The sequence below is a fragment of the Eurosta solidaginis genome, chromosome 2 (genome assembly GCF_040869045.1).
Source record: "Eurosta solidaginis isolate ZX-2024a chromosome 2, ASM4086904v1, whole genome shotgun sequence".
Taxonomy (NCBI): Eukaryota; Metazoa; Arthropoda; class Insecta; order Diptera; family Tephritidae; genus Eurosta; species Eurosta solidaginis.
The window spans coordinates 108,432,304-108,447,606 of NC_090320.1; the positions used below are offsets into that span (position 1 = coordinate 108,432,304).

At 36.3% G+C, this 15,303-nt stretch overlaps 2 pseudogenes; one reads left to right on the forward strand and one right to left on the reverse strand.

The window, feature by feature from the left end:
* The first annotated feature begins 1,535 nt into the window (after window positions 1–1,535).
* Window positions 1,536–9,670, forward strand: LOC137241603 (trans-1,2-dihydrobenzene-1,2-diol dehydrogenase-like; annotated as a pseudogene).
* A 99-nt stretch (window positions 9,671–9,769) lies between these two features.
* LOC137241604 (transcription termination factor 4, mitochondrial-like) lies at window positions 9,770–14,770 on the reverse strand (annotated as a pseudogene).
* Between the last annotated feature and the right edge of the window lie 533 nt (window positions 14,771–15,303).

The following is a 15,303-nucleotide window of genomic DNA, read 5'->3' on the forward strand; positions in this document are numbered from 1 at the left end:
TACCATTTTGCGCAAATGGATATATATAGAAAATTAAAAATCGAAATTAAATAATTTCGATTGCAAGAATTTCCAACATATCCATTGAGTGTGGCTTGTCAGAACTCTCAGTATCAGCAGTTGCACCTTTTGAGAGTGTTGCAGAGTATTTATTAAGAGATTTATTGAGAAATTGATTAAATAAATTTGTTTTGAAAGATGAGAAATAAGATATATCCTTAATTAAAGTGTTATCGATAGAGAAGACAGTTGTTGTGGATTATTGTCGGATAATATTTTAGAAGAGGTTCGTGTTTTTTATTCTTGGAATTTTCTTTTCCATTTTTGCATTTCTTCTTCTAGTTTCTCAGCAAACGGGCTGTACTCTTTTTGTGCATTATTGATTTTTTCGGTTTTTTTCTGTTGCTTCACGAAAAGATTATTTGTTTAAGGTCTTGTATATTGAAATGTTCCTTCTTTTTAAGTATGTGGGGCAGTTTTTATTATCCGAGCGGTGTTGTTTCTTGCAGATTATGCATTCGACTTTTGAGCAGAAAGTTGGTTCGTGAAACCCGGATGAGCAAACGTTTCATTTGAATTCATGTTTGCAATTGCCTAAAACAAAGCACTTTTTACATTACATTGGGCTGGGATTTTTATCTATGCCACATTATCCTCTTTAGGAAGCTCATAACAATTAAACGATACTATGGGCAAAGGTGTATTTACTGTTTTGCCTTCTCCTATTTTAATGATCTTTTTGCATCTGGTGACACATCGCGTAACCGTTTACAATTTCATCCTCACTGAGATAAACCAGAACACTGGAGTACATGACAACTGTAGCAATGTTGGGCTGTACTCTTTTTGAGCATTATTGATTGTTTCTGTTGCTTCACGAAAGGATTATTTGTTTAAGGTCTGGTATATTAAAATGTTCTTTCTTTTTAAGTATGTGGGGCAGTTTTTGTTATCCGAGTGGTGTTGTTGCTTGCAGATTATGCATTCGACTTTTGAGCAGAAAGTTGGTTCGTGAAACCCGGATGAGCAAACGTTTCATTTGAATTCATGTTTGCAATTGCCTAAAAGAAAGCACTTTTTACATTACATTGGGTTGGGGATTTTTATCCGTGCCACATTCTCCTCTTTAGGAAGCTCATAACAATTAAACGATACTATGGGCAAAGGTGTGTTTACTGTTTTGCCTTCTCCTATTTTAATGATCTTTTTGCATCTGGTGACACATCGCGTAACCGTTTACAATTTCATCCTCACTGAGATAAACCAGAACACTGGAGTACATGACAACTGTAACAATGTTGGGTGTTGGGTGAAGGAGCACCGTTATGTCACACTGGTTAGACAGCTTTGAAGCCCTGACCAACAACAAAATATCCCACATTGTTCCACAATTGTTAGTATGGCAGAATGAGATGGCCTAATTGAAATGCCCGATACATATATGCTTGCCTTTTCTTACATGCTATGTACCCTCAAATACGTCAAAAAAATTTTCTGCGAATCCGCCATTTGTTATTTTCAGCTTGAAACGCAACAGCAGAGTAATAAAAATTTATTTACAAATAATTTCGGATATAATAAAAACTAAATTTAAATTAAGTGTTGTGTGCGCTACGGTATTTGCATTTATATTTTCCACAAAGGAACCAAAATCAAGTGAGTTTTAATGGATGTAGGTTATTGAATTTTTGGTAGCATCTGCGTACAGTGAATAATTCAATTCGTGCATGCAATTTCTTTCGTGATTGTGGAAAAGATGTTATGGAGAAAATGTTTCAATTTATGTTGTCTTTTAATGCATGTTTATTGGAAAGCCAAGAAAAAATAGTCGCTTAGCATCAGGTGGGGTAATTGTTTTTGTATATAAATGAACATTGCGAAAAATGTGACTATCGCTGCTTTGATGAAGGTGGTCGTTGCGTATATTTTTCCCTATGGTAATGGTCTAGTTGAGGGGTCGACTTCTAATACGCTACCAAAAATAACGAGAGAGGTGTCAGAAGACGCGTATTAATTTCGAGAACAATAATTCGAAGGCGGAAAGAAACATTTTATCTTTGTCCGGAGATATTTGCAGTTGGTGATTTTCATGTGGTTGTTGTTGTGTTCGTGCCCACAAAAAAAATTGTGCATCACCGTGGCGGTAGCCACGGTTATACCACACACCCGGACTTGGCATGGCGTTATTTTTATGGGTTATTTTTTATAAGCGCGGCCTAAGGCCACCAACGCAGAAAGGTGTTTTGCGCAAAAACACTATGGATTCCACCCCCCCCCCCCCCCCGGTACGGAGGTACCCGTGGGTCAATCAAGGTGGTGATTGCAATATTTCTAAGAATTCCAAAATAGGAATTAAGTTTAAAGGAACTTTACCACCAAAAAGTCCGGGGTAGTTTTCATCGATCCCGAAAAAAGATCGCAAGGTGTTTGGACAAGTACCTGCCGCTTTCAGATATGGACGTGAGGATTTGGACGTGCTTGGTCTGACATTTCGTGAAGACTTGTATTTAGCGCATGAGCAAATATATCCGCCACAATAAACTGAACGTTTGAAGTTCCTCCTTATTGTCCAGTTTCTGTGTCACTACAACCCGCGCCTGGCGATACGGGTAAATCTTGTGGCGTTGACTATGAGTTAAAAGCCTTTGTTGGTAAGTATAATTAACAGTAACCAATAGCTACAATGTAAAAAAAATAATGCACAAGTATATTAAAAAAAATACTATTTGGAGCCTGAGAATCAGTTTCACTTGGGCAAATCATAAGAGTGGTATTCGTGTAACATTTTCAGTTGTTTTCATTGTTTCAAATATATAATTTGTTTAAATCATAGGGTAATTATTTACTTTAGCTCACAACTGCTAAAACTCGTGCAAAATTATTGGGAGGGGTGTCAAAAGACGTGCTTTGGGTCCAGGATCACAAATTAGAAAATTTTCATGTGGTTGTTGTAATTTTGATGATTTTGTTGAACCCACAAGAAAAGCTGGGTAAAAGTGTTTTGCGCAGATATAGTTTTGGTCTCCAAACCGGTGTTGGACCCACCCAGGAAAGGTGTTCTGCGCAAAATTACTTTGGATCCCACCCCCGGTTTCGGAACTCCCCAGGGCCATTTTTCGGATTTGGAAATATCTTTTGACAGAAACTAATTATTTAATTTCCGCTTTCGGATTCGTGGTCCTGGGTTCATAACGCGTTTTTTACACCTCGCAATATTTTTGGACGAGTTTTAGCAGTTGTGAGCTAAAGTAAAGAATTACCATAGCTTCTCCAAACCCAATTGTCAACCTCACCTATCCGTGGCGAGTCCTGTTTCATTAACAGCAGAGGCTCTGCGACCCCGAACTCCTCATGGATCTAGGGGGTGGGATGGCCTAGAAGGTCGCATGTGGCCATAACAAATCGTTCCCGAGATGGTCGGGCCTGGTACCAGAACGTACCGGATCTGCATCCGGCAAAGGATCATCGACATCGATAACACTCCCCAAGGCCCTCGGGGAGTGTCCTTATCGCTACATCTATTTGAGATCGTTAATTTCTTTTGTCAAATATCTTTATTACTCTGCTTTTGTTGTTGCTGTTGTTGTTGTTGCCTGCAAAATATTCATATTTATAACAGGATTGGCCTCGCGTAGGTGAGTTGCGGAAGCTTTGAATGGGTTGCCAGCGCAATTTATAGCTTCTCCAACCCAATTGTCAACCTCACCTACCCGTGGCGAACCACGTTTCTTTAGCATACGAGGCATTGGCGACCCCAAGTTCCTCATAGACAGTAGAGCGTGACCGAACAAAATTTATTAGACATCATACTAATATAGAGGTGTATAGGGTGTCAATGTAGGTCTACAAGTCTATAAAATATAGAAAATAAGGTAATGGAACCAAAAACTCCATATTTACAGAAGCCTAAAATAAAGGGTCTCTATTATACCTACTTTTGGACCGATAGTCAAATGTATGTACAATAATTATAAATGTGATTAATAAACCAAGCTATCCAATTTAAAAAATATATTCGCTCAAACCTCTTAAAATTTTAACTATAGACATAAAATAATGTTTAAATTTTTCATATTCAGCCCAATTCTAAACAAAAATTCCGTGCGAGTTTTTTTCCTTTCTCCCATTCCTCGTATTCAGAGCTGGGTAAATTCAATTCCATTACATTAGCCATTACATTCCTCAGTAATTGGAAAAAGTAAACAATTCCTTTCCTCCACAGCAAAGGAATTGATTACATTTCAATTCCTCAAAAAAAAAAATACCAAAAGTAGTTTCGTTTTTTTTTAGACTCGAGTACAAAAAATTGTTTGTTTTTATACTCAGTTGAGCAGAGCTCACAGAGTATATTAAGTTTGATTGGATAACGGTTGGTTGTACATATATAAAGGAATCGAGATAGATATAGACTTCCATATATCAAAATAATCAGGATCGAAAAAAAATTTGATTGGAATTTAAAATTTTGCAAGCTGTAATTTGGCAGTCGTTGAAGATATCATGATGAAGTTTGGCAGGAACATTACCCCTATTACTATATGTACGCTTCATAAAAATTAGCAAAATCGGAGAAGGACCACGCCCACTTTTAAAAAAAAAAATTTTTTAAAGGAAAATTTTAACAAAAAATTTAATATCTTTACAGTATATAAGTAAATTATGTCAACATTCAACTCCAGTAATGATGTGGTGCAACAAAATACAAAAATAAAAGAAAATTTCAAAATTGGCGTGGCTCCGCCCTTTTTCATTTAATTTGTCTAGGATACTTTTAACGCCATAAGTCGAACAAAAATTAACCAATCCTTTTGAAATTTGGTAGGGGCATAGATTTTATGACGTTAACTGTTTTCTGTGAAAATGGGCGGAATCGGTTGATGCTTCGCCCAGTTTTTATACACCATCGTCCGTCTGTCCTTCCGCATGGCCGTTAACACGATAACTTGAGCAAAAATCGACATATCTTTAATGAACTTAGTTCACGTGCTTACTTGAACTCACTTTATCTTGGTATAAAAAATGAACGAAATCCGACTATGACCACGCCCACTTTTTCGATATCGAAAATTACGAAAAATGGAAAATATGCCATAATTCTATACCAAATACGAAACAAGGGATGAAACATGGTAAGGTAATTGAATTGTTTTATTGACGCGAAATATACCTTTAGAAAAAACTTTATAAAATGGTTGTGACACCTACCATATTAAGTAAAAGAAAATGAAAAAGTTCTGCAGGGCGAAATAAAAAGCCCTTAAAATCTTGGCAGGTATTACATATGTAAATAAATTAGCGGTATCCAACAGATAATGTTCTGGGTCACCCTGGTCCACATTTTGGTCGATATCTGGAAAACGCCTTCACATATACAACTACCACCACTCCCTTTTAAAACTCTCATTAATACCTTTAATTTGATACCCATATCGTACAAACTCATTCTAGAGTCACCCCTGGTCCACCTTTATGGCGATATCTCGAAAAGGCGTCCACCTATAGAACTAAGCCCCACGCCCTTTTAAAATACTCATTAACACCTTTCTTTTGATACCCATATTGTACAAACAAATTCTAGGGTCACCCCTGGTCCACCTTTATGGCGATATCTCGAAAATGCGACCACCTATACAACAACCACCACTCCATTTTAAAACCCTCATTAATACCTTTAATTTGATACCCATATCGTACAAACACATTCTAGAGTCACCCCTGGTCCACCTTTGTGGCGATATTTCGAAACGGCGTCCACCTATAGAACTAAGGCCCACTCCCTTTTAAAATACTCATTAACACCTTTCGTTTGATGCCCATATTGTACAAACAAATTCTAGGGTCACCCCTGGTCCACCTTTATGGCGATATCTCGAAACGGCGTCCACCTATGGAACTAAGGATTACTCCCTTTTAAAATACTCATTAACACCTTTCATTTGATACCCATATCGTACAAACGCATTCTAGAGTCAACCCTGATCCACCTTTATGGCTATATCCCTAAATGGCGTCCACCTATATAACTATGGCCCACTCCCTCATAAAATACTCTTTAATGCCTTTCATTTGATACGCATGTCATACAAACACATTCCAGGGTTTCCCTCGGTTCATTTCCCTACATGGTTATTTTCCCTTATGTTGTCACCATAGCTCTCAACTGAGTATGTAATGTTCGGTTACACCCGAACTTAACCTTCCTTACTTGTTTTTTATAACTTTTTTATAACTTCTAAACTCAAATCTGCAACTGTTTTCCGCGAATCGATCCGCACTCCCCCCGCAGAGCTTCCTTCGGTCAAGAAGGTTTAATGTGGTCATCTTATATCGTTCCCCAGGTGGTCGGGCTTGTACCTTATTAGCGGTTGTTACCGGAACGAACCTGATCTATATTTGGAAAAGAACCATCAACATCGATAAGACTCTATAAAACATTCAGGTTGTGTCTTTATCAAAATGGAAATCTTAAAGGGAACTAAAACGGGGTGTGGGCATACGACCATTTCATATATTTTCATACTGAACTCAACAATGTGCAAAATCTTATTATGCGATGATCTTTTAAAACTCATTTCATACAGAAATGTGATCACACTTTGTTTATATGTATTTATTGGGAACCTCTTAATAAGCTTGAATATTATAGTTGTGGCGGCTTTTGAGTGATGGTTAAAAAACTAGTTTACGAATTCCCATTGCTTTGGTTTATCGGCATTATTTATCGCCGATGGCTGCAAAATAATGGCCACAGACCCAAAGCTCACAGATCAATGAACTTTGCAACAGAATAAACGGCTACCTCCCTGATCTCTCTAGTTTTTTCGCCTCGCGAAACCTGGCATTATCACCGACTAAATCTTCCGCGACCTTATTTACAACTTGGACGTCCCAAATGTCGACCATTTTGAACATCCACGTCGATGGCACTACGCTACCGACTGTCCTACACCCCAAAATCTTGGGTGTAACGTTTGATCAGGATCTACGTTTTGGTGAGCATGCAGCCGCAATTATACCGAAAATTCCGAGCCGTAATAAAATCCTCTAATCCCTTGCTGGCAGTACTTGGGGAAAAGACAAAGAAACGCTCATTACCACATACAAAGCAATTGGCCAGCCGATTGCATGCTACGCGGCCCCTATATGGTCGCCAAGCCTAAAAACTACTCACTGGAAGAAGCTACAGGCCTGCCAAAATACTGCTCTCAGAACCGCCAGGGGCTGTCTTCGTATGTCCCCAGAACACCGTCTACATAATGAGGCGAGAATACTCCCCATCAGGGAGAGAAATGAGATGCTAACCAAACAGTTCCTGGGCAACCCAACCGACATCTGATTGATGAGCCACCACCGCCTAGGGGCTTAAGGAGTCATCTCCGTAAGCATTATGAGGAAATACACCACCTGCCAACTCAGCCGTATGAAGCAAAACAACACATGCAGGTCCTCAGTGAACTCCACAAGTCGGACCTTTATGCCAGGAATTGCCCAGTGAATCCAGTACTCAAAGAACAGTACCCAAAACTTGCAGAAGAGGAACGCATACTCCCCAGGGAAACGCGAGTCACTCTAGCTCAACTTCGTTCTAGATACTGTAACAGGTTAAACTCTTACCTATCCAGAATCAACCCCGACATACAAAATGTTTGCCCTGCTTGCAATGTGTCCCCACATGACACCAACTATATCTTTAATTGTAATGTGGAACCACAACGCTTCTAAAACCCCTCTCATTATGGTGCACCCCTGTTGAAACAGCAAGTTTCCTTGGACTCCCGTTAGAGGATATTGATGACAATTTGTGATCGGTCGCACCTATTTGGTGGGGCGAAGCACTGCTACAACAACAACATGTCTGTTGGGATGACCAGGTTTCTGGGAATTCAACAGGAATTGTTTGGTTAGCATCTCATTTCTCTCCCTAATGGGGAGTATTCTCGCCTCATTATGTAGATGGTGTTCTGGGGACATAAAAAGACAGCCCGTGACGGTTCTGAGAGCAGTATTTAGGCATTGCCCGCTCGGTTGTGCTACCTCAGCTTTCGAAGAAATTCATGTCTTAAACGTCTGGAGAACTCCCTTTGAACTGCCTTCTAACCTCACGACTTTCTTATGTGTCAATGTGGTGTGGTGCTGGATGTTTCAATTTACTACGAATGTGCATTTTAACATAAAGAACATCTCAATAGATGGGCCTGAAGTTTTATTTATGCTTGATCGATCTCCCAATTTGTGAGGACTCATTGTCCTGAAATTTCAATAAAAATTTGGAAGCAATCTCTCAGAGACCTATTCCTTTCCACCTCCACTTAATTTAACTACAATCTTGCCCGTGTAATTCAGGCGCTTCTCATTCAACACTTGAACTAACTATTTCTGTTACATAAATTGCCGGTTAACGTAAACCAAGCATTGAACAAAAGTGGCATGGTCATAAAAAGATGCATGTCAGAAACCTCTTCCCGTTATTTACCTTCATGTATCAACTGTAGTCTCTTTCATTCTAGATGTTGTCTACATTTCATCACTAAACCCCTTTCACTTGGAAATAAGTCGCAGGATGCTGGACCATGGCAAGCATGTACTCTGTGAGAAACCACTTTGTATGAATGACGATCAAACGTTGCAATTGATAGGACATTCGCATAGCAAAGGCTGTTTCCTTATGGAGGGAATTTGGTCACGTTGTGTACCCGCATATCAATGCATACGCAAACAGATCGAGAGCAACGCCCTGGGTGAGGTGCTCAATGTTAATTGCACATTCGGTTTGCCAATGGAAAAAGTCGGCCGTGTAATGTAAGTGATGTATGAGTGGATGAGTAAATCATTTACTTATTACTTATCTCTGAATTTGTATTTCCTCTTAGGCGGCGCAGTCTTGGTGGTGGTGTTACACTTGAATTGGGTGTCTATGCTTTACAGTTCGCATTGTGGATATTCGGCTATTTCCCACAAAATATCATGGCTAATGGTACATTGAATAAGGATGGTGTTGATGAAGAAGCTAATATTGTGCTACATTATGGACCTGATCGGAAAGCTGAACTAATGCTTAGCAGTCTGAAACGATTCGATAATAAAGCAATAATAAAAGGAACCGATGGCACTATGACTGTTAGTATAATTTATAGTCGTAAACATATCGTCGGTGAAAGTTCCAAACAACTGTTCTTGGTCATGTGTTCTTTGAAGATTTGAGGTGGTTATATCAATTCGCCTCCAAGACTGTCGGCTTACTACCGGGCGCATGGCATTTCTTCCACTTTTTGGTATTAAGATCCCTCTATAGTGAAAGCCGTTTTATATGTGGTTTGAACTTTCAAAGACGGTATAAAAACATTTATACATAAATTAATATGAACTATGGAATTTTCAATGGAACTAGGTGCCGGACTATTGGTGTCCTGTGAAAATCATAGATGTAAATGGTGAAGAAAAATAATTTCCATTGCCAAAAAGTGATTTATCAACATATTTTCCCAATCGCTTAGCGCTGAGTTTTGAAGCAGAAGAGGTACGGCATTGCATTTTAGAGCACAAAACACAAAGTGATTTACTTGATCATAAAGAAAGTTTGGCATTGTAATATATTGAGGATCAAATTCGTAGACAATTGGGCGTTACTTACGCAGAGGATAAAACAAATTTGTGCAAATCGTTCGAATAAGAAATTCACATCGGAATTTTAAAACAATTGTTTGTTTTTTTTTTTTTTAATTAAATTAATATATGTAACATGTAACTAACAAAAATATCTACGAGCTTTTCAATGCTTTTTATACCCGCGTACTAGCTGTATATCCTCATCTTCGTATTCAGCATCCTGTTTTCGTTTCAATTCCCGTGCGTACAACTCTTTAAATGCTTCAAATTCAGCGAGTGTAACATGGCACACCTTAGTTGCAAATGCTTTGTCCGATTTATTGGTTATTTGATATAAAAGTGGATTCTTAGTTGGCTCATCTGGATCTACTTTAAGTGGTCTTGGTTTGAATAGACCCAGTCTTTCAAGAAAGACATGGCGGCAACGTATCTTCTCTAATGGCTTAGATAACGCTTCTGATTTTATTATTTCAGGTATTTCCACACGCATTACCTCTTTAAAGTACGTCATCTTTTCTTCGACACGTCGCTCCGACTGTTCAAGTAAATCCGGACAATTCATTATGTTTATTTCAACGAGTTCGGACGTGTATATAACTAGCTCCGTGTGATATTTGTAAATAAATTGAATTTAATGGTTTATGTGCAGTAGTAAAATAAGATTTTGATTTTACTTAGACACTATAATACGTGCGAGCGAGCAATGAATTGTTTTTTAATTCAAATATACACGAAAGCTCAAAAATAAAAATGTCGTGTGATAAGTGCAAATTAGCAATTAACAGAGAAACTGGAATACGGTGCGATGGTGTTTGCGGGAAGATTTTTCACCTAAAAACAAAGTGTTGTGGCCTAGATGAATATGCATCTACTGTGCTAAATCAAAATAAATTGTTAAGATTTATGTGTGACGACTGCGTTACATATATATATAATATAGATTCTGCAATGCGAAACATGCAAGCAGTGATAAACAAAAATGGTGCCCTATTAGAAGAGTACAAAGGTGAATTCGAATTGGCGCTTAAACATAACGAGTATGAAATAAAAAAATTATTAGAGGCGATTGAAATTAAATTTAGCGAGAGAATAAAAGAAATGCAAAAGGTGCAAGAAAAATGTGTAGTAAATATAAGTGAAGTAAAGAAAATAAGAGATGTAGCGGAGATATTTAAGAAAGACAGCGAGAAAATTTGCAGTGAAATTAAAAATAGTAGCGAAGAGCATAAGAAAGCACAAAAAGAAATAAAAGAGTTAGTCGGTAAAACGAAGGCCGCCAACAAACAAATGTCATTTGCTGAAGTACTAAAAAAAGATAAGAGAGTGATGCCAGATATTAGAAAAGAAGTGCCTTTAATAATAAAGCCTAAATTAAAACAAAACAGCAATCAAACAAAAACTGATTTAAATGAAAAAGTTGATCCAAAAGAACTGAAAATAAGCAATGTACAGTCTAGAGCAAATGGTGTGATATTAATCGAAAGTGAAAACGACACGGAAAGAAATAAAATAAAATGTGCAATCGAGGAACGTATTGGTGAAAAATATGAAGTAAAAATACCCAAAATTATGTCTCATAGATTTGTAATATCGAGGATGAACTTTAAACATGCAGATGAAAAAATAATTGAAATGTTAAAAAACAAAATACTTACATTGACATTTAGTAAAAGTTGTCCACTATATGTGAATAAACTGGAAGCTAAAAGGAGAAAAAATGGTTACTAGCAATCAAAGTCAATAATACTTTTTTATGCAAATATACAAGGACTTATAAATAATAAAGCGGATATAATAATTCTATCGGAAACTCATGTAACCGAAGACATAGAACTTAGTGAAATAAAACTACAAAATTTCAATAGTTTTCAGTGTGTATCAAGCTCTCGAAGAACAGGTGGCGTGATTATATACACGCATAAAGAAATTAAAGCGAATATTGTAGACTGTCTAGTCAGTGATATGAAAATATGGACATTAACAATAAAATGCATCGTTGATAACAACGAGCTGTACATCATGGGGCTTTATAGATCACCAAATAGCTCGGAACGTGAATTTTGCAACACATTTCAAGATAAACTGGAAACAATAACGGAAATAAGTAAAGATTTTATAATAGCAGGCGACTTTAACATTGACTGGTCGAAAGATAGTTTATACAAGCGAGAATTAGAAAGAATAACAAATGATAACGGTATAATGCAGAAAATGAACGAGAATACTAGAATAACTAGAAACTCTAAAACCTTGATTGATTATGTTTTAACGAATATACACAATCTGAGAGTAACAGTGCAACATTCTCTAAAAATATCAGATCATGAGTCGATAGTTATAGAAAAACCTACTCGCGAAAGTGTAATAAAACCAAAGTACAAAGTAATTGAACAATTCCACTACAACCAACGTGAATTTAATAGAATGCTTTTAAACAAAAACCTAAAACATAGTAACGCATATGATGTAAATGAAAACACTGTTATTCTGGAAAAGTGCATACAAGATTTGGTGGTATCTAATACGAGAAGTAGAACGATTAGAAATCGCTCAAGTCGCAACAAATGGTTTAACTCAACGTTAAAAAAGTTAAAAATAAATAAAATTAGAGCATACCAAGCTGCGAGAGTAATGGACGATACCAATTCATGGTTAATTTATAAAAGTATATGTAAAACATACAAACAAGAGATAATAAAGGAAAAAAATAAATACTTTAAGCTAAAAATCAATAGCGCAACAAATCAAAAAGAAATGTGGAGAATACTTAAAAATTTAATACTTAGCAAAGATGTAAAAGAAATAAGCTCTATAATTTATAAAAACGAAGAAATAAGTGATGAAAATGAAATAGCTGATAAGCTCAATAAATACTTCATTGAGAGCATAGAATTAATAGATCAGTCAATTGATAAAGAAATATATATTAACAATATTGATCATTGTCCTGAAACCTTTCATTTTAAAGAAATACAAATTTGCGAACTAAAGGCAATTTGTAAAAAACTTAAGAACAAAAAGGATTGGAATAATGTGAGCCCAAAGATCATTTTGGACAACTGGAATGTACTTGGGCCTTTCTTAACAAAGTTAATAAATCATTCATTAATGTGCGGAGTATTCCCAAATGAATGGAAGGACTCATTGGTAGTGCCAGTTGAAAAAATCGCTAAAACAAAAAAATGTGAAGAGTTTCGTCCAATAAATACTCTTAAGATATTTGAAAAAATAATGGAAAGTGTTGTGAAAAATCAACTACAAACGTACCTAGAAACTAATAATATACTGTCTCTAAACCAGTCCGGTTTTCGTAAGAATCATTCATGTGAAAGTGCAATAAACTTCGTCGTAAGTGAGTGGAAGAAGCGTCCACGAAAAACAATAATAGCAGCTCTATTTCTTGATTTTAAAAGAGCATTTGAAACAATAGACAGAGGTATTCTAATAAAAAAGCTGTATATGTATGGAATAAGAGGAAAAGAGCTACTTTGGTTTAAGGACTACCTTACAAATCGTAGACAGCAAACAAAAATAAAATCCACAAAATCAAGTTTTTCATATGTGAATACAGGGGTGCCCCAAGGATCTCTTCTGGGAGCAATTCTGTTTATAATTTACATAAATGATATAGAAAAAGTGATATCAAAATCCAAATTGGTAATGTATGCAGACGATACATTGGTATATACAGAAGCAGAAACAGTGGAAGAATGTAAACGAAAGTTAGAATGTGATATAGATGAAATTATGAAATGGCTTAAAATGAATAGGCTCAAATTAAATGAACAGAAAACAAAAGTAATGGTGATAAATACAAATAGCGAAATAAATTTAGAGATAAATAATACTAGTATTGAGCAAGTAACCAATATGAAATACTTAGGTGTAATAATAGACAATGAGCTCAAATTTAACAATCACGTGGACTATTTGTGTAAAAAAGCTGCAAAAAAGATTTACTTCTTTAGAAGAATACGAAATAAATTAGACACTTTAACAGCAATAAAAATATACAATACAATCATAAAGCCACATTTTGAATACTGTTCCACAATTCTGTACACATCTTGTAATCAATCACAAATAGGAAGGATACAGAAATTACAAAACAAATGTATGAGATCAATAATAAAATGCCACAAATACACCCCAATAAGTCACATGCTTGAAACATTGAAATGGCTAAATATTGAGCAAAAACTGATGCTCAATACACTAATAATGATTTTTAAAATTAAACAGAACAGGGCGCCGATGTATTTAACAAGTTGCATTCAGTATGTTAGAGATACACACCAATATGCTGTGCGGAATGCGAATGACTTTCGACTAGGATTACAGCGGACTACTGCAGCCCAAAACACATTATTATATAAGGGCCTTAACATATTTAACTCGTTACCTGATTATATCAAACGAGAGAATAATATTATGAATTTTAAACGGCTATGTATAGATCTTATTCGAGGCTAAAATATTTTTTATTACTTTTTACTTTTTATTACTTAATGTATATATATATCATACACGTCTGTGAATTGAAAATGAATTTGTGATATTTAAAATTTATTGTGAAATCAAAAAATATGTAAACATATTAATAATAAATATCAATCTATCTATCTATCTATCTATCTATCTATCTATCTATCTATCTATCTATCTATTAACAATTTCCAAACATTTTTGCTAGTGCCAGCAAATGATTTCAAATAACCAATATGTTTACGTAAACGCATGTTTTCGTTCACATCTAAAAGTTCTGGATATTTTGTTAGCAGTAAAAACATTAGCTTCTCGGCTGTGCCAAAATTCCATTGCATCAACTAGACGTTGTGTCGGACGTGCAAACACCTCCGGATTACCGGTTGCAATGCGCAGGAAATTGCTCGTATTGAGACCGTGATTCATGTACATTACGCCATTGTGCCGGGGACACTCTAGCCAACAAAGGATTCACTCTCACAGCTTCGTCGATGTGCGCTTGATTCAATAGTGTTTCATCATCGAGCACTGTGTTCACCGTACTTGGTGTTGATATCTGTTGGTCATGTATGAACTAAATTAAAAATATTCAGTAACTCGTTAATTTTAATCTTACTTGCTGTCTTCTGTGAAGCAACGGCACATATTTATTGGAATTTGTTAAAAATTTCCGCAACATTACGAAAGCTATAGGAACCTCGGTTCAAAACAAATAGAACAGCTGATTGCGGTGATGTGATGTCGACCAACCTTATGAGAATCAATGCAATCAATTATTGGTGTCACTAAGGTTGTAACCGTATTGTAGCCAACCAATTGGTTTTTGGTTTACCGTCGTAACAATAAACAGCTGATTACGTTAGGGATACGACTACATCATCGATGTAGCACAACACAGCGCGTCCTTTCACTCCTCCTTAAATACAACGAGTACCGCTTTGAATAATGCGGCTACTTCCTTAACCAACGAAGGAACATTCCCTACAACAAACGAAAATATAATGGCGATACTACAAACAATATTACAGAAGCATATCGACCTGGAATTTAGATTAACTAAGATTGAAGAAAAGGTGCATAGTGAAATATTGCACTGTTATTTGTGAAACCCTAGTAATTGTAGCCGCAATACCTTAATTCTCTTTAATTATTATTTATGCTATAATTTCAGCTTCCAGAATTGGCAGAAGTCATGGCTCAACATAAAGTTAT